At 46.0% G+C, this 20,293-nt stretch overlaps 1 long non-coding RNA gene across 1 annotated transcript in view; it reads left to right on the top strand.

Moving 5' to 3' along the window:
* Positions 1 to 19,003, top strand: part of LOC114895293 — a 173,655-nt gene extending 154,652 nt beyond the window's left edge. Inside the window, exon 5 of the long non-coding RNA XR_003793509.1 lies at positions 18,761 to 19,003. This is a non-coding gene — a long non-coding RNA (uncharacterized LOC114895293). The remainder of the gene's footprint in view (positions 1 to 18,760) is intronic.
* The last annotated feature ends 1,290 nt before the right edge of the window (positions 19,004 to 20,293 follow it).

Raw genomic sequence — 20,293 nt, 5'->3', positions numbered from 1 at the left:
GAGCTGGGTCTTAGCATTGAGATGGAGATCTCTGGGAGAGCTCTCGCCGATTGATATTATGTGAGGCCGGGAGGTCTCTGGTGGACCAATGTCCTGAACTCAGCTCTCCCACCTCAGAGGCTCAGGCCTGACAGCCGGCTGGTGCACCAAGGCCTTGTCAGCCACATGGCTCAGAAGAAAAGGGAGAAAAAAAAAAAAGAAAAAAAGAAATTAAATAAGTAAACTTATTAAAATAAAAAATTTTTTAAATTATTAAAATATTTTAAATAATTTAAAAAAAAAGAAGAGAGAAACCAAACCAATAAACAAATCCACCAATGATAACAAGCGCTAAAAACTAAACTACGATAACCATATAAATCAGAAACTAGTCAGTCGCATGCAGCAAACCGCAAGTCTACAGTTGCTCCCAAAGTTCACCGCCTCAATTTGGGTTGACTCATTGTCTATTCAGGTATGCACAGATGCAGGTACATCAAGTTGATTGTGGAGATTTAATCCGCTGCTCCTGAGGCTGCTGGGAGAGATTTCCCTTTCTCTTCTTTGTTCGCACAGCTCCCGGGCTCGGCTTTGGATTTGGCCCCGCCTCTGCGTGTAGGTTGCCTGAGGGCATCTGTTCTTCGCCCACACAGGATGGGGTTAAAGGAGCAGCTGATTCGAGGGCTCTGGCTCACTCAGGCCGGGGTGGGGGTGGGGGTGGGGGTGGGGGTGGGGGTGGGGGTGGGGGTGGGGAACGGCGTGCGGGGCGGGCCTGCGGCGGCAGAGGCCAGCGTGACGTTGCACCAGCGTGAGGCGCGCCGTGCGTTCTCCCGGAGGAGTTGACGCTGTATCCCGGCACCCGGGCAGTGGCGGGCTGCACAGGCTCCCGGAAGGGACGTGTGGAGAGTGACCTGTGCTCACACACAGGCTTCTTGGTGGCGGCAGCAGCGGCCTTAGCATCTCATGCCCGTCTCTGGGGTCCGCGCTTTTAGCCGCGGCTCGCGCCCGTCTCTGGAGCTCCTTTAAGCAGCGCTCTGAATCCCCTCCCCTCGCGCACCAGGAAACAAAGAGGGAAGAACAAGCCTCTTGCCTCTTCGACAGGTCCAGAGTTCTTCGCGGACTCCCTCCCGGCCAGCCGTGGCGCACTAGCCCCTTCAGGCTGTGTTCACGCCGCCAACCCCAGTTCTCTCCCTGCGCTGCGACCGAAGCCCGAGCCTCAGCTCCCAGCCCCGCCCGCCCCGGCGTGTGAACAGACAAGCCTCTCAGGCTGGTGAGTGCTGGTCGGCACCAATCCTCTGTGTGGGAAGCCCTCCGCTTTGCCCTCTGCACTCCTCTTGCTGCGCTCTCCTCCGTGGCTCCGAAGCTTCCCCCCCGGCCACCCCGTTTCTGCCAGTGAAGGGGCTTCCTAGTATGTGGAAACTTTTCCTCCTTCACAGCTGCCTCCCAGAGGTGCAGAGCCCATCCCTATTCTTCTGTTTCTGTTTTTTCTTTTGCCCTACCCAGGTACGTGGGGAGTTTCTTGCTTTTTGTGAAGTCTGAGGTCTTCTGTCAGCATTCAGTAGGTGTTCTGTAGGAGTTGTTCCACATGTAGATGTATTTCTGATGTATTTGTGGGGAGGAAGGTGATCTCCACGTCTTACTCCTCCGCCAACTTGAAGGTCCATCCCTAAACCATGCTTTTTTAAAAGATGAGCAAACTAAGGCACAGAGAGGTTGGGAATTTGCCTAAGGTCACACAGCATAACTGGTAGAGCTGAGATTGGAACTAAATCAGGCTGAGTCTAAAGATGCTGCCTCCTCTGTTATACTGTCATACCTTCATACAGGTTCTAGCCTTGGTTCTGCTGCTCACTAGCTGTATAGCTTTGGATAAATAGTCTTTCTTTTTTGGGACTTGAAATTGTCCCTTCTATGATCTGGTAGAACTGGATGAGGTGACTAACCAGGTCCTTCCAAGTCACATGTTCTCTGATGGTGAGTCTCTGGGAGGGGAAAAGATGGGAGTTTCAAGGGATGCCCAGAACTTCCAAAGAGGTCTGTCTGGCTGGAGAAATGGAGAAAGCTGCTTGTTTTAATGTCAACTTGGGCCACCCACTCCCAGAAAGTGAAGGAGATTACAGCTCCTTCCACGAAGAGGTCTGAGGCCCGTTGAATGCGTGAAGGTTGTCCCCTTACTATTAACAGCCTACATCTGGTATTCAAAGTCAGCTCCCTGACAACTCAGGTGGAGGAAGAATTGCCATCACCCAGGTAACCACGAAGCTGGTTTTGTTGACACTGACTTTGGATCCTTCTTAAATTATTCACATTTGGGTTTGTTGTGACCTAATGTGAACCATGCATCTAATTAGAACTAATAAGGGAGGTGACTCTGCATCTGAAAAACTAATCCTGGAAAGTAACAAAATAAAGCTGCTTCCACCTCTTCAGCAGCCTTGAAGATGCCTTGGATAATGAGGGGGAAGAACAGACATTTTTCTATCCATTTGTAGATTTTGGGAAGTTTGCATTAGGATGTTATTATTGGTTTCCTCAAAGCTGTTTTTTGTTTTCCTTAAAGTGTTATTATGGTATCCTAAAAAGGGTTCCAATTTTGACGTTAGTCAGGTCTGGAATTGAATCCTGGCTCTGTCATCACCATCTGTTGCGACAGTACTAGTTGAGGTGACACTAATTGCTATGCTGTAGGTTGATTGTAAAAATGGTCCCCGTTCTTGACCTCTCACAATGCCATCTTGCTGCTCCTCCCATCAAGAGATGGGTTCTAGGGGCTTCCCTGGTGGCGCAGTGGTTGGGAGTCCGCCTGCCGATGCAGGGGACAGGGGTTCGTACCCCTGTCCGGGAGGATCCCACATGCCGCGGAGCGGCTGGGCCCGTGAGCCATGGCCGCTGAGCCTGCGCGTCCGGAGCCTGTGCTCTGCAAGGGGAGAGGCCACAACAGTGAGAGGCCCGCGTACCGCTAAAAACAAAACAAAACAAACATATAGCAAGGGAAGGACAAAGAGGCTGTTCTGGTTTTTCTTCTCCCTTTTTATTTCTTTTCCTTCTGAGTCTTCCACTCAGAGAACAATCCCAACTACATAGTCAGTTGGGGCTGGAAGTGAGAGTGGGAGGAATAAACTCGAAAGTTTCTCTCCACTTGTTGTCCTAAATTTAGTCTCCACTGTGGCTCTCACCCCTCAGTAAGAGCTCTCCAACACTGTTCCTGGTAGGAAGCAAGTTTGCAGAAACTTACTGCTCTGCTTTGCAGATCCAGACATGAGGAGGGTGTTGCTCAGGGCTAGGGTAGCTTTTAAATTTTTTCATCCAAACAGGAACTCTTTTAAAAGTGAAAAAAGGCAGTATTACTAATTATACTAGGACACAGGTATAAACCAGGACTGTCCTGCGCGAAGCAGGACATATATACCCTATTCACTGTGGGCTTCCATGGGACCAGAGCTGAGACACCCCGTTGAAAAGCAGGAACATACCCTCAGATTCAAAATTAGCTCTACTGGGATGGACTGGAAAAGGCTCAGGATTCGGAGTCAGTCCTAATGTCTAGTTAGGTACTTGGCAAGTCACATCCCCTACGAACCTTGGTTACTTCATCTATAAAAAGAGGCTATGATAATCCTCACATTAAGAGTCATTGTTGGGACTTCCCTGGTGGTGCTGTGGTTAAGAATCCGCCTGCCATTGCAGGAGACAAGGGTTTGATCCCTGGTCAGGGAACTAAGATCCCACATGCCACGGAGCAACAAAGTCCATGTGCCACAACTACTGAGCCCTCGCGCTACAACTACTGAAGCCCACGCGCCTAGAGCCCGTGCTCTGCAGCGAGAAGCCACCACAATGAGAAGCCCGCGCACTGCAACCAAGAGTATCCCCTGCTCGTCACAACTAGAGAAAGCCCGCGCGCAGCAACGAAGACCCAACAGCCAAAAATAAATAAATAAAATAAATATATTTTTTTAAAAAAGAAAAGAGTCATTGTTAAGATGAGGAGAGAGGGACTCAGAAAAGATTTTGTAAATGTAGTTACTCTCCAAATATTCTGTCCCACCCTGAAGTTCTCTCTGATACATTTTATGGCTCTTTTTACTTTCCTATGTTACTTCAGCATTTTCCATCAGGACTCCAGAGTTGAGGACTTGACTACATACTGGCTCATACTTTTCCCTGTCAATTCTCAGTTTTTTTGGTTTCAATAATAACCCTACACATGTGATAACTCCTTTTAAAAGTTTGTACAGCATCTGAAACCCTATTATTTTGTTTAATACTCTCTGCTACTTAATAGTTGTGTGGCTTTTAAGAAGTTACTTAATCTTTCTGTGCCTCAGTTTCTTCACAGTGGAGATAATAATACCTCTTAGGTTTACAGTAACCTCATAGGGTTACAGTAAGGATTAAATGAATTAGCCTGTATAAAGCATTTAGAACAGTGCCTGCCATGGGATTCTCATTCTGGACATTCCAGCTCTGCAGTTGCTGTGAAATGAATGTTCTTACCTAGAAGATGCTTATCCCATGGCTTCTAGGACCTCCCTAGAAAGCTACCATGTATCTCCAAAAGTTCCCAACTTGAGAAGGGTCATTCGATGCCATGTCCATGCACTATCTAACCCCTTAGTTATTTGCATTCACCCTGGGAAGGTCATTTCTCACCAGGAAATATGCCACGGGAGCCAAGTGGCAGAAGGATGTCTGTGAAGTCTGTTGCATCCACAGGCAAATCTGCCATCTTTGTGAGACACCAAGTTTTCGAATAAGGAAAGCTGAATCAATGAAGGTCATGACAATGGAGGACCGAGTGGGACCTCTCAGGAGTGATTTTGTCACCAGCAGTTGGCGGGGTTGTGACTATTTGGATGCCAAGTCTCAGTAGAGGGAACCCATTTGACTAGTTAATTACCCTTGAAAGAGTAAGAAGGTCAGAGAAGGGCATAAATGACGAAGTCCATTGATCCTGCTGGGTGGAGACCAAATCCAAGCTGCATTGACCTCTTTCTCCTCTGGTGGTGGCAGTGGGTACCAAGAAAGTATTCTGATGCCTTGGGGAAGGCTGGTCTATGGGGGAGGGCTCTGAGCTTGGAGCCAGGAGACTCTGGTCCTCACCCTTCCTTTTCTGCTACCTCAGTGTGTGACTCTGAGCAAGTCCAGTTCTATTTCTTGACATTACCCTTCTCCCTTAAAAATGAGAGATTCATCCCAAAGGATGCTGGGGGGATGGCTTCCTGCTCCAGCACTCCTTGGCTATTAATTTGGGGAAGGAAGAAGCAGCTCATGGTCAACCATAGGTTTGGGATTCATCTCTTAGAAACCTGCCAAGAAATAAGATTGACGACATGTTGAAAATTGTTGAAACTGGATGAAGGGTACATGGAGATTCATCATGTCTTTTGCTTTATTTTTACATATGTTTGAAAATTTCTATTTATAAAGGAAGTTTTAAGAGTCTTCCAAAACCTTTTAAGGTTAATGACAAGAATAATCACATCTAGTTCATTCGCAAGTGACCAGAATTTCTCGTACATCAACTCTGGTAGAATGTGGTGTAATTCAAGGAAAGCCCACTTGATAAAAAACTCTCTCTACCACCCATTTTCACACTGCCTGCTTGGTTCCCAATATCTCTTGCTTCAAGAGGGAGTGTAGTCTAATGGAGAAAGTACTGGATTTGGTTATTTAGACAGGACTGGATTTGAATCCCGAGCTTCAGTTTTTTATCTATAAATTTGTTAATACTTGTACTGACTTGTAGGTTTTTGGTGAGAATCAGGAGTGGTATACAAATTGCTAAGCAAATGGTAACTCTCGTTATGCTATCTTGGTTTCCAGAAGATTACTTAAAATGCAAACACTGCAGGGAAAGGCTCACTCTTGTAACTGAATTTAAACGAACATATTTGCAAGCTGTAAAGCAGCATATTTTAGTGGGGTTCTGGGTCCTTGATTTCTAGGGGTGCGAGAGGAAAGGGAACCAGCAAGTGGCTAGAAGCAGAGATGGTGCATAAGAGATGGAGCCATGCTGCTGAGACATTTCCCAGCATTTCTGTTCTTCCCCATCTATCTTTACAACAAATGTCTATTTTCATACGGAACCTGGGTGTGTCTCTGTTCCTTTGATCCTGAAAGAGCCTAAGCAGCATGACATGGTGTCAAAAGAGTACAGATTTGGGTATTAAAGAGATGTGGGTTCAAATCCTAGATCTGCCAATTCTTAGCTCGTGAACTTGAGCAAAGTCACTTAAACCCTCTGAGACTTACTTCCTCATCTCTAAAATATGGAAGGAAATGCGTTTTGAGAGCATTAAATACATTTTCTGATTCATGGCAACTGCTTAATGTCTGATCCCTTCCTTATTACCTGTATGGGAAGCTCTGATGGTTCAAGGGGTCTTCCTTTTGCAGTACGTGACTGGTGCCATTAACAATAATATTTCTGTATGAACCTATTCAGAACATATGTAATTCTTTTTTTAAAAAAGTTATTTTTATTTATTTATTTTTGGTTGCATTGGGTCTTCTTTGCTGCACGCGGGCTTTCTCTAGTTGCGGCGAGCGGGGGCTACTCTTCGTTGCGGTGCGCGGGCTTCTCATTGCGGTGGTTTCTCTTTTTGTGGAGCACAGGTTCTAGGCGCGTGGGCTCAGTAGTTGTGGCACATGGGCTTAGTTGCTCCGCGGCATGTGGGATCTTCCCGGAAGGGTTCTAACCCGTGTCCCCTGCATTGGCATGTGGATTCTTAACCACTGCACCACCAGGGAAGTCCTGTAATTCTTCTTGTCTGTGAGATCTCTTTAAATACTTGAAAGTAGTGGTCACCTTTTGTCAACCCCTTATTTATCTTCTCCCACCCCTAGTCTTCACTTTTCAAGGTGAAATCCCAGTGAATTTAAACCAATTCTCCAGTGTCTAGATGCTAAAACTGGGTAAATCTGTAGTAGATTGTAAAACTGGCCACATTTCTCCCTCTCTGTATCGTTATATTTACTTGACTTTTTTTAAGTTCTTCCCATCAAGAAGTGTGACATTTTTCCACCCCTTGAATCTGGAGTGGGCATATGATTTCTTTAGCCGATGTGCCATGAGACTTGAAAAGTGATCATGGCACTTACTCTCTTGAGATTCCTATCACCAACATCTGAATAGTCCTGGATGATGGTCCATGCAGATGAGAGAGAGAGTCCAGCCAAGACCATAAAAAACGTCCAGGTACCCTGACCCATAGAATAATGAGCTAAATAAGTGGTTGTTGATTTATAACACTAAGTTTTGGAGTGGTTTCTCTTGCAGAAAATCGGATACATCAGACTTTCAGAACATTCATTCTTCTCTGCCTCCTTGGATTTGCCCATCCTGCCCCCAGTTGTTTTCTTGGCATTTTTAAACCATCCATTTTCTTGGAACTTTCTAATTTACTGGGTTCTTGTCACAGCAGTACATTCTGTCTGTTCTTGACTTCTTCCCACTCAATTCAAACCATATGGTATAAAAGTACAGATCAATGTCCAAAAAGTCTTTAGAGCCTCGTTGGAAGCTTAAAAAATCCCACCCAAAACTTTTGCGAGGAAATCGTGCTTGGCCAAGGAGAAGGGAGCTTGAACAGCTTGAGTTCTTCTCGGCTCTTCCTGCAAATGATAAATAATGCTATACTTAGGAGAATTTCTTTTCTAGGTTTGAATTAATAAGGTGGCCTCTGCACGACACTCAATGGGTCTGCACAGAATTTTGGAGCTGGAAGAAGTCTCAGATTTTCTTTGGTCCAAGTCTTCTTTTTTTTTTTAATTAATTAATTTATTTTTGGCTGTGTTGGGTCTTTGCTGCTGTGCACGGGCTTTCTCTAGTTGCGGCGAGCGGGGGCTACTCTTCGTTGCTGTGCGCGGGCTTCTCTTTTCAGTGGCTTCTCTTGTTGCGGAGCGTGGGCTCTAGGCATGCGGGCTTCAGTAGTTGTGGCACATGGGCTCAGCAGTTGTGGCTCACAGGCTTAGTTGCTCTGCGGCATGTGGGATCTTCCCGGACTAGGGTTCTAACCCGTGTCCCCTGCATTGGCAGGCAGATTCTTAACGACTGCGCCACCAGGGAAGCCCCCAAGTCTATCTTTTTACATATGGAGAGATTAAAATTATGGTAGTAGACTGTTGGAAATGACACTAGTGGAAGGACCCCAGAATGCCTGAATCAAAGATTAGTGCTTACAATGGCCATATTTGAGTCTCTATGGACGTAGATTCCTCCTTTCTGGAGTATTAGATGCACGTGTGTATGCAGGTGTGTATGTAAGTGTCTGGGAATAAAGGCATGGAGGGAAGGAATGTCGAGTTGACCATTTCTTCCTGTTGGCCATTCAGGAAGCCACTAGGTCCAACCACGAGCTGTTTGGGAATGAGGATGTGGTTAACTTTGCACCTCCAAGCCTGACATGGTGTTTGGCACAGTGTAGACTCAGAGTGTTGAAAGAAGACATGGGTTATAGGTTCAATTCCAAGGGTCAGAATCTTGGATAGGTCTTGGCAATTCTTGTATCGATAGCTCCTTTCCATTCTTTTTGCCATAGACCCTTTATAAGGCAAGAATGTTTGTTTACAAAGGAAAAGACTACTGAGAGAAGGGGGGAAATGAATGGAAGAGCTATTGATTATATCATGATAACTGTGATGGGATGGGGATACATCACCAGCGTATGAACATGAGACGAACACGGTGATATTTATGCTTTAGAAAGAGCATAAGGATGGGAGGATGTGTGGCAGAGAATGTTGGTGCATACCAAAGCTTCATAAGCTGCTCTACATTTCCTAGCCTTCTGTGAAATTAGGTCAATGCCACATAATGGGGTTCGGGCCAGGGGACGTGGGCAGAGATTTGTAAGACACTTCTGGGGCTTACAGTTGTAAAGTTCTCCATGTCTTCTTCTTCTATGAAGAGTGTGGAGGCCACATGTTTTAGAGGGTACAGACAAAATGTGGAAGAAGTCAGCCTGAAGGTTTTTTTACTGCATCAGGTCACTGACATTCCAGGATTCTTCCCTTGTTGCAGCAGAGCCTCTGCTGTCTTGACTAACTCAGGGGACTGGACTATGGACAGAGACCAGTTAAGAAAGCTATCGTGGGGGCTTCCCTGGTGGCGCAGTGGTTGGGGGTCTGCCTGCCAATGCAGGGGACGCGAGTTCGTGCCCCGGTCCGGGAAGATCCCACATGCCGCGGAGCAGCTGGGCCCGTGAGCCATGGCCACTGAGCCTGCGCGTCCAGAGCCTGTGCTCCGCAACGGGAGAGGCCACAACAGTGAGAGGCTCCCATACCGCAAAAAAAAAAAAAAAAAAAGAGAAAGCTATCGTGGACTTCCATGGTGGTGCAGTGGTTAAGAATATGCCTGCATTAGCAGGGGACACCGGTTTGAACCCTGGTCTGGGAAGATCCCACATGCTGTGGAGCAACTATTGAGCCTGTGTGCCACAACTACTGAGCCCGTGTGCTGCAACTACTGAAGTCCATGCACCTAGAGCCCGTGCTCCACAGCAAGAGAAGCCACCGCAGTGAGAAGTCCGCACACCGCAAGGAAGACTAGCCCCCGCTTGCCACAACTAGAGAAAGCGCGTGAACAGCAACAAAGACCCAACACAGCCAGAAATAAATAATAAATAAAATAAAAATAAAAAAGAAGCTATCGTAATATCTTATTATTACAGATTTTAAATTTAATACAGTTGCAGTTAAAGCATGTATGTGTTTATTTATAATCCTTTAAAATTTAGTGAAAATCTGTTGATGATCAAGTATATTGTCTTCCTTGGTGAATTTTCCATGTTTAATTGAATTGTATTAAGCAATTGTCGGAAATTATGTTTTTAAATTTTCATTACAATTTCTACTCTCACCGCCCCTGACCTCCCCAAAAAAGAAGCTATTGTAATAGAAAGGCTAGTGGTGATAAGGGCCTGAATTGTGACAGAGTCAATGTAGATGATGAAGAAGAAACAAATTCCAAACCACCATGGAAGTGGCATAGCCAGGTCCCAAATCTCCCAGGCAACTTGCCTGGATTAGTACAATAGCCCTTGGCTTGTACCCTCTATTCCACCTGTCCTCTCTTACAGTCTATTTTTAGTTCAACAATAAGAAACATCCGGTTAAAATGCCAGTCAGATTATGCCACTTTCTTGCACAAAATGCATTGCTTCCTGACTCAGAGTAAAAGCTGAGGAAGGCCTGTGGGCCAACAGGATCTGTCCTTTTGTTCTTACTCCTTACTGCCCTTTTTATCTCATTAACTCTGCTTTAGTCCACACTGACCTCCTGCTGTTCCTTGAACCCACAGGCATACTCAGACCTCAGGACCTATGCACATGCTGTTCCCTCTGCCTGAAGTGCTGTTCCTTCAGATTTTCTCATTGCTTGCTCCTTCACTTCCTTTAAGTTACTGTTCAACTGTCATATTTTCAGTGAGGATTTTCTGAGTGTTCAGTTGAAAATTACACCCCACCTCCTTCCAACACTCTTAACTTCCCTTCATTGCTTTATTTTTCTCTATAACCCCTCACACTTCCTTAAATAGTATATGTTTTACTTATTATTTTGTTTAATGTCTATCTCCACCTGCTAGAATGTAAGCTTCCAGCAGGGCAGGATTTCTTGTTATTTCTCTGTGCACTGCTGTATTCCTCATGCCTACAACAGTACCTGGCACGTACTAGGCACTCAGTCAGTACCTACTGAATGAATGTTAACTAGAAGAATAACTGAATCTGAGGAATATTATTGACATTTAAGCATAGGTAGAAGGATTATTCTTTATAAACACAAACTATGTACTGGGTAGTAAGGTTATAGAGTAGGACTGGGAAAGCTCCGTGTGCCTTCAAGGAGATCATGCCTGGCAGTTTATATCGCTCAACACGACTTCTCTTGGCCATTCTGGGCCAAGAGGTCAAATTTGTTGCTCCTTAAATGTCTTTTATATCTTCCTATCCTAGCGGCCCCTGAATGATCACTACTAATTGGTGATCTATCTAGATTGCTCTAAGAGTCATATGAGAGGCTGGATGGAAACTCATGCCTATAATGGTGCACAACAGACAGCAAGTGATCAATTATCCTGCACTTCCTAACCTCACACTTTTCCCTCATCATTTCTTCCTCTCCCTCTGCCTTTTCTTCTTCCCTCCTCTGCTTATTGGCTACCTCAGAGGCGAATGGATTGAGGACTATACTCATTGCCAGGTTAAGAATGGAGGCTGAGAGCTCAGGAAACCAAGAAGGAGGGGGGAAGGGGAGGAGAAAATGTGGGAGGGCTTCTGGGAGCGCTGCTCATGATTAATGGTTATTTGAGTGTCCTTTCACTGGGTTTAGCCGAATGTTAGGCCATATAATCATGGTTAAAAAGCTTTAATTCCCAGCTTGAGAAGGATGGTTGAATACTCCCCAATCACTACGACGCTCAGCCTGCAGACTGTTGAGAAACCCCACTGCAGCATTCGCTGAATTATTCCATTCCCGATCAATTCTGCCACCTCCATCCCAGATTCGATTTGGATGTTGCAGTTGCAGAAAAGAAGATGACTGTGGGAACGAATCTAATATCATTAACTGAAGCCTTCATATTCCACACTTCCAATAAATATCGACATAGGATGTGATGAAAATGCGTGTAGCTGGTGGCATTCTTCCAGCCTTGTCTTGCCAGTGTAGTAGAGAGAAGCCCCAGAAGGAATGTAGCTCAAGAGGCTTTGAGTTCTAGTCCCAGCTCCATTGGTTACTGGCTGGATGACTCTGTGTGACAGAGCCTTCATGTTTTCAACTATCAATGGACGTAATGTCCATTCTTCAGAAGATCCAAAGGAGAAAGTGTACCAAGGGCCTGGCACATCGCCTCTGGCCTATAGTGTGTTTAAGGTATGTAATTTCCCTTTTCTGTCTCATCCTAAAGACTTCAAGACCACCCAGCTGTCTGGTCCATACTACCAATGAAATTGAGTTCATATTACTCGTGCACAAGGCTCATCTGCCTTTGTGGTGTTGCCTTCTACCGATGCTGCTCCTAAATAGATGCCCGAGTGCGTCCCATTGGGAGCATCGCGTGTCTTCACAGGGCATCCAGCATTAGGGTTAAAATTTTGAGGTTTTTTTCCCCAGGAGTGAGGGTAGACTCTTCTGAATCAACTGCATGTCTGTCAGATGCTGCTGTGGCCTTTGATATCAGTCCAGATAGGCTGTGTAATGCCAGTTAACAACCAAGTCTCAGTGCCTTACAAGAACAAACACTTATTTCTCACTCATGCTTTATGTTCAGCATGGCTTGGTTGTAACTCTACTCCATGTCAGCTTAAATCCAGACCCAGTCAAATGGGGCAGGCTGTCTGTGTAATATCGCCTGTCCCATGGAAGAGGGGAAGAAGACATGGCAAACGACGTAATGGCTCTTCAAGTTTCTTCCTGGAAATGACACGTGCTACTCTTCCTGCATTTCACTGGCTGAAGAGTCACATGACGATTCTTGAGTTCATCAGAATAGGGCTGTGTAATCCTCACATAAGGTAAAGCACCTTGAGGAGAGAAAAATGGAAAACTTGGTTAAAAAGTAACACAATATTGATCTGAGCAGTCCTGAATGAAAAAAAAAAGTAACACAATACCATGTTCTTATTTTTCTAAAGCTCAGTCATTTATATCCACCTTCATAATTTCACCATACTTATTTGACAGCTGTCAGTATTTACTTGTCATTTTTCTTTAAAATCCAGTATTACTAAAAGAGGTTGCCATAAAAAGTAAAACCAGGGATAACGAAAGAATGATATTAAATTCTCCCTGGATATTTTATTTTTGAAGGCTCTGGACCTAAGGCAAATTCTCTGTCTCCATCTCTCTATGTTTTGTTTTGTTTTTCTCTCCGTCTCTCTCTCTTTCTGTTAGAAGAGAAGGAAATTGGCAAGTTTTAAGATGCTAACAACATATGGTACCTAACTTAGGCTTTATTCTCAAAGTAATAAGTGGAGTTGGGGAAAAAAATGAAAAAGAGGATGGCTTTCATACTATGTAATTCGGTTATTTAATGTCTTACCTGTGCACAAACAAAAATTCTCTGTAGAACTAAAACAAAATTAAAATCATGTGTATCCACATATGGTAAGTCTCACACATTTAGAAACACTGAGCCATGAGGACAATGGAATGGCCTAGATTCCAGGCTTATTCATGTTTATATCTCTGCACTGTACCTGGCAAAGTGTGTGCTCAGTAAATGTTTGTGGAATGAAGCAATGGCCAATTCTTTTTCTGGTATAGATTCTTGCATATAAAAGATGCTCAAAGATAAATGTTTTAAATCAATAAATGAAAAGGGATCCCCTTGCTTTGTCTCTGCTCAAGGTCCAGGCCCTCCTGGCATCACCTTTTTGCTTTTTTCTGCCTAGCCTAGAAGCTTAGAGAAATCAAGTTTTGAGATGGGTTTAGATCGTCATCTGCCATCAAGGCATGGCTCTGTCGTGTCGTGCCCCCAGGGGAGCACCTTACAGCAGTCATGTCAAGGTTGATCTGAAGGTAACCCCAACATGAGTTTAAGCCATGGGTGCCTAGGTCGATCAATGGAGCTTCCCCTTCTTGAAGTCTCTCAGAATACCTGGGTCGGTAAGCCTGTGTTTTGAATCACAGGGGGTCTTATCACCCATCCCCTGCCCCTTATCAAGGCAACTCCTCTTGTCGTTCAGCCCAGTGAGCAGAAGGGGGCATGGGAGTTGGTGGAGGTGCCGGAAGCTGGGAGGCTGCCCCTCGGGAGGCTTCATGGGTGAACTGCTTTCATAGATTTAACCCCATCAAGGTCTTTTGCAGGTTCTTAAACTAAAAATTAAAAGAATTTCTGAACACAGCAGAGGAAAATTTTAATGATAGACTGACATGAACCTAACATACAAACAGACACACACACACACACGCACACACACACACACACACACACACACACACTGATACATCAATTCAGATAACAAAACACCCATTTACAAAGAGAGAGATATTTTTTCAGTGAGAAATATGATTGTCCTCTGCCAGAAGCTTGTGGCTTCTTACATCTGGGATATGCCTGCAGAGTATAAAACCACTAGTGGTGGGGAGATTGGGATTGACATATATGCACTATCAATAATATGTATAAAATAGATAACTAATGAGAATCTACTGTATAGCACAGGGAACTCTACTCAATACTCTGTGGTGACCCTAATGGGAAGGAAATCCAAAAAAGAGGGGAAAAAAATGAAACCACTAGTGGATCCTTCCCTCAGTGGGCCTCATTAGATGCAGTGCGGCTGGGAGTCAAGAGTTTCTAGTTTGTGTCAATTTCTGGAATCACAGTGCCTTAGAGTTCACTTTCCCAGGTTCATGTTGTTCACAAGCAGAGGATTTGGGGACTTGAACCCGCTTCTGTTTGGCTCCAAAACACGTGCTCTTAGACAAGTCACTGAACTGCCTCTTCAGTGACAAGAATGGTCACGTCCCTGGCAGTTGGTATCTCTGCCCTGGACACTGGTAGGTATGACCAACAAAGGTGGCCTTTCTTTCCTGTTTTGCATACTGAAGTAGTATGCTTAAACATTGATGACCAAACTACTATCAGTATATTTTTCCTCACAGGCTTGGTAGATATATTGTCTCTTTCTACTCTATATTTTTTATTTTGTTTAACTCTTGGAGTGTGGATCAACTGAAGCTTTTTTGGTTGTAATTAAGAGAAAATCCAACTCAGATTGGAAATATATTGTTATTGAGATGAAAAGCATAGAGGCGGGGCTAGGTCAGAGAGGCCTGTTCTATAGCTTAGTGATGTCACTAGGTACTTGGTCTCATTCTGTCTCTCCATTCTGCCTTTGATGGTGCCCACTTCATCCCTACGTTGGCTCTCTTCATGGCTCCAGTCGTTCCCCCACATCTGAGGACTTCCATTCTTCCTTATTTATAACCAGCAGGAAAGCAGGATTGTCAGTTCCCAGAATTCCAAGGAAAAGTCATGTAGCCAAATCAGACTTAGGTCAAACGTCTCTCCTGTTTCCAAGGGGATGCAATATTCTGATTGGCTTAGCCTAGCTTGTATCTTCCACACCTGGAACTGGAGTTGGCTTCCTCAGAGCTGTCAGAAAAGAGGGAGAGGAAGCTGGATGCTGGGAAGGCCACCAAGAAGTCTCTACTGAAGACGTTAAAATTATTTCCTCATCCCTAAGTACCTGGTTGGAGTATGAGGGAGACGACTCACTGTCCTTCTCCACCCCTTCCACCCTTTCCCTTCCCTCCCCATCTGTCTGCCATAATGAACTGCCAAATAGTGAGGTGCAGACACCAAACACGGTGGGAAGAGGGGGAGGTTGACTGCATGGACTCCTTCAACAGGTCACCTGCCCTTGGACGCCTGGTTGAGTTTGGCCAGTAGGAAGCTCAGGCGGGAGTTTGGTGAACTGGGGCACCCATTCTCCCTGTCAGGTTTGCACTCTTACTGAGGACCTCAGCTCCTGTTGGGAGATTGTTCTCCATGTAGCTACGCTTGGGATTCTGGTACCTTCTCCCCCTCTTTGCTTCTTTGGATCTGGGGGATGGTAACTGGCTCTGTTTCTTCTAGCACGTAGATTCTGCGCTGTCCCTTATTGGTTTCCCTCCTGCACATAGTTCCATTGTTGAGCCCTTGTGCGTCCAGCTTGCATGTGCCACACTTCCCTGCCAGGGCCCTGACCGCCACATGGCTTCATTATTTACACAGGGATATTTCAGGGCAGGTGAAACACGTGCCATCTCGCGGCTGCATTCTCCCTCTGCCTCAGGGTCTATGCTCTTGTGTTACTTAGTCCATCATCTTTTCATCATCAGAGTCTTAACACTGTTACAGTCTTAACTACATGGTAGTTTAAACCACACATCTACGAAGACACCACTTTTAGAAGGTACGCTATTCACCTTGCTGTCATTACTGGAACCCATGCAGTTATTCGTGGCTGAATTTTAGTGGTCAGGCAGGCTCTGTGGTGTGAATGGGTTGACTGAGCTGAAAGGATCAGTGATCAAGTGGACAGAGGAAACATGTTTTGATATTTTAAGTGCTGAGACAGAGCTAAAGCTTGGGCTTAAAAGGAAAAGTGAGAAAACCCAAGTCAAGGATGGAGCCTCCAGTTTCAAGCCTCCGGGAGCCTTCTGCTTCTGCAGCTAACTGTCTTAACTGCAAAATGCACATTTAAAAAAGCAAGACTTCCTGGGCGGGGGCGGTGGAGCTGGGGTGCGATGAGAGGATGATGCCAGGGAAGCTGTCACACTCGCTCAGCCTCCAACCCATGGATGAGCCCGTGGGCCCAAGCCCTCGTCCTGGGAGAGGTGGCACTGCTCCCTTTGACGCTAGGTCCCTTGTCACCAGAGCTCATTATCTGCTCAATGTGAGTCACCGAGTCCCGCTCCGCGGCCCCCCACACCCTTTACCTGGAGGAGGATCTGCGAGCCTTCCTGGTGGGAGGACGTGGAACAGGGAGGGCCCCAGGCATAAGCCTCCCGGGACCCAAGAAGAACTTGGGCTTTCTCTTTTCTCCTTTTTAGAGAAGCTTGTGGAACAAGGGAGGGGAGAGGAAGGGGCAGGAGAGTGGGAGGGAGAGAGCTTTGTGCAAGTACCTGGGCTTCTGCGTCATGGCTGGCAGAGGAGGGGGACCTGGGAGTGTCTCCCGGTTCACAGAGGTGAAAACCCAGCGCTGTCTAGACCCCATTGACACTGTGCAGTTACAGCTGCAGCCCCACTCTGCCCCTTGTGCCTGGTCAGGTCCCGCTTGGCTGGTTTCCAGTGTCCTCCAGCCTGTGGCCCCCTCATTCCTGTCCATTCTGCCTCGGGATCTTTCTCCAGCCCGTCTCCATCTGTCTGTCTACATCAGCACTGCCTGGCTCAGGGCCACGTCCTCCCTCACTTAGACCGTGGCCACCTCCTAAGTGCGCTCCTTACTGCCGTGCCCTCTGGTCCCGTGAAAGCGCCGTGTCTGACATGCCCCTTACCTCACTGTCAGCTGCCCTCCCTGCTCACGCACCTGCCTAACGGAAGGTGGTTCTCACGTCTGTGTCCCTGGACCAGGAGTCCTGGGGGAGCCCTTGTCCCGTTCATCTCTCTATATACCTAGCACCTGGTATAACATTCAACCAGAGCTGCTGAACTGGGGCAGTTGTGCTCCCCAGTGATGCTGAGCAAGGTCTGGAAACATTTTTGGTGTCAGAACTTGGGGTGTCACTGCCAGTTATTGGATAGAGGATGTGGCTAAACGTTCTGCAGTGCCAGGGACGGTGGCCCTGCCCACCTGCGGCAAAGGACTGTGCTCCCCAAATGTCAATAGCGCCAAGGTTAAGAAGCCCTGCTTAAGCCCATGGTAGGTACTCAATGCTTGCTGAATGAATACATTATAGAAAAGGCTATGAGATATCGGGTGCTTACCAGCTGCCACATGCTGTGCTGAGTGCTTGCCCTGTCTTGTCTTGAATCTTCCCTTCGACCTACCAGGAGGATGTGGGTGTATCTTCCTTATGCCTTGGCACCCCTGCATCTAACATTATGCCTGACACCTAAAGGGGCTTAATAGACGTCTGTAGAAACTGAAGCCCAGAGAGGTCATCTGACCTGAGTGTGGCCCAGCTGGACTCCGACACTGTCCACGTTCTTTCCATGGCACTCTGCTGAGTAAGAACTGCCTACAATTTCCAATGGCTTTTACGCTTGCAGGTGGACTGGCCTTTGGAAACGTGGGCGAAGCAAGCTTTATTCGGCCCCATTTAGAGTCAGGAAAGTTGAATATGGGATCCTCAGTGATGGCTCAAGCCTTCCAGGAAGTCAGCGGTGGGTCCCAAATCTCAGTGTTTTCAGAAGAAATAACAGGTGGGTGGGTGAAGGGAGAGGGGTGGGGTCTATTTCTTTTGACACTGAGATGAATAGCATTTCCTCTGCCAGAGCCCCTTGACTAGACTCTAAAGTAACCATGTCAGGGTCCGTGGTTAATGTATATGGGGCTTTATCCAGTTAACTTGGGTTTATTACCATTTCTAGCCTCAAGAGGGAGGGGATATGGGGATGTAGGTATACATATAACTGATTCACTCAGTTGTATCGCAGAAACTAACATAATATTGTAAAGCATTTATACTCCAATAAAGATATGAAAAAAAGAAAAGTGAATTAGAAACACCCCTGAATTTGAGTCAGAAGATCTGCGGACAGAGGACCTGGCTCTGTCAGTCTGGGTGGCCTTGGCTAAATTCCTTACACTTGCCTAATCTCATTTTCCTCTTTGGTTAAGTGCAGAGGAGGTAGTTTGGAGGCACAAAGGAGATAAGGTGTGGGAAAACTTGCATCCCGTCTCGAGTTCTATTCCAACACACAGGATCTGTATGAGGGGCTGATCTTTGCACTTAAAAGTGACCCTTGGTCATGCTAAGTGAAACAAGCCACAGGAGGGCAAATACTGTGTGGTTCCACTTATGTGAAGTATCTAGAAGAGTCAGATTCATAGAGACAGAAGGCAGAACCCTGGTTACCTGGGGCTGGGGTCGTGGGGATGGGGAGTTAGTGTTTAATGGGTACAAAATGTCTATTAGGGGTGATGAAGATGTTCTGCAAATAGTAATGTGAATATACTTAATGCCACTGAATTGTACACTTAAACTGGTTAAAATGGTACATTTTATGTTATTACAGTACCACCATAAAGAACAAATTAAGAATTGATTCTTGGTTTTTCAAAAGGCTTTGTGTTTGGTCTCATCAGAGTTCTTAATCCAACTTTTCATTTTCTGAATGAAGCTGTCTAGGTGAAGGGAAACCAAATGACCAGCTCAACGACCCATGCTAGGTGGAACCATGAGGAACACAGGACCCAGACCACATGACTTCCAGCTTGCTGCATTCCTCTTTGTCCAGTCAAAGCCTACTTAGCTGTGGGCAGGCTGCTGGTCGTCGGAGAAGCTGCCTGCAAAGATGCTGGGACACCCTTTTTATGAACCAGGAATCCAGGACAAAGGTAAGGAATATCCACAAAGACCAGAAACCAAGCAGATACAGGTGTTTGGGGCATCAAGGCACTTGCCACATGAAACAAGGGGCATCTGTTTTGCTTTGTGTGGATGAATCTACACTGGGGTGTTTGGATCAGATGAGTGACAGCCGCACGAGCGGGTGCGGTAATCCCAGAACCCACACGTCTGTCCACCCCCGTGTTCTTTGGGCTTGGTGCCCAAGTGTTTGTTGAGCAAATGCATAAATAAGCAAACACACTGAATGGAAGGAGCGAGGAGTCACATCCAGTGTTGAGTCTCAGATTTGCCCCTTACTTACCTGAGACCTGGATTAGAGTCACTCACCCTTTCTGAGGCTCAGTTTCCTCACCTGTAAAATAGGATAATAATAGTGCTTAATTCACAGGCTGGTCTGGAGGAGTAAGTATCGAATGTGATACACTTATTGAGTAATCTATTTTTAATAGGCAATAATGATGTATTAAGCATGGATTTATACTCAAGATTCTTCTCTGTTAAACATAGCACCAAAAACAGACATCTTCAAGGGGATGCCAGTATAATGGGGGTGATAAAATAGGTGGAGGACGATCCAAGACCGCATTTGAACGCTGCTGTCCAAGGTGGTGCAGAGAGCAGCCTCTGCCTTTGTGATTTCCGGGAAGTCTCTCCTAATTCTGTCTTCAGTTGTTCAGCAGGCGTGATGTTTGTCTCCTTGCTCAGCCAGCCCTTCAGAATTGTTGCAATTTCCACAGGAGATAAAAATCTCCAAAAGGCTTTTGTGAGCAGCAAAGCACTGTGTGTGTGAGCTGTAGTCATGTCAGGTGCTGAGGGAGGGAGGAGTCAGGCCACGAACCGCTGCTTTTGTGCCTCTGGGGCTCCACATTCGCCATGCGAAATGGGGGCCCACTCCTCCGGGGGCCGGGGGCCCAGGTGAGCTTGTTCCTCGTAAGATGCTGTCCCCGGAATAGCAACGTTTCTGAACTTCTCAGCAGAAAGGCCTTGCAGGCTTGCAAGACAAGCCTATAATTATAATTTTTGATTTGGAAAGTAGCGTACCTCAAGCTTGAAGTGGCGGGCAGTGTGGGTAGTCACGCCTTGGTTTCTTTTCCAGAAAGTCCTCAGCTAGGTACAACACACCTTTGATGAATGTACAGTAGAGTTTTTTCTTCGCTTGATTTTGAAGACCTCATTAATGCCTTCAGGATATGAATGACTTCTCTTTTCAGCCCTGGAGCTTGAACCTGAAACTGAAACTTTTTAGGGTCTTTCTCACTCCACGTGATTTTCTTTACCAGCCGTCCGCAGCTCTGGTCATATT

This window comes from Monodon monoceros, unplaced genomic scaffold (genome assembly GCF_005190385.1).
Source record: "Monodon monoceros isolate NGI ecotype Baffin Bay Population unplaced genomic scaffold, NGI_Narwhal_1 Super_Scaffold_14, whole genome shotgun sequence".
In the NCBI taxonomy this organism is placed as follows: Eukaryota; Metazoa; Chordata; class Mammalia; order Artiodactyla; family Monodontidae; genus Monodon; species Monodon monoceros.
Note: the sequence above shows the minus strand (reverse complement) of the source record. Positions and strands in the feature narration are given on the sequence as shown.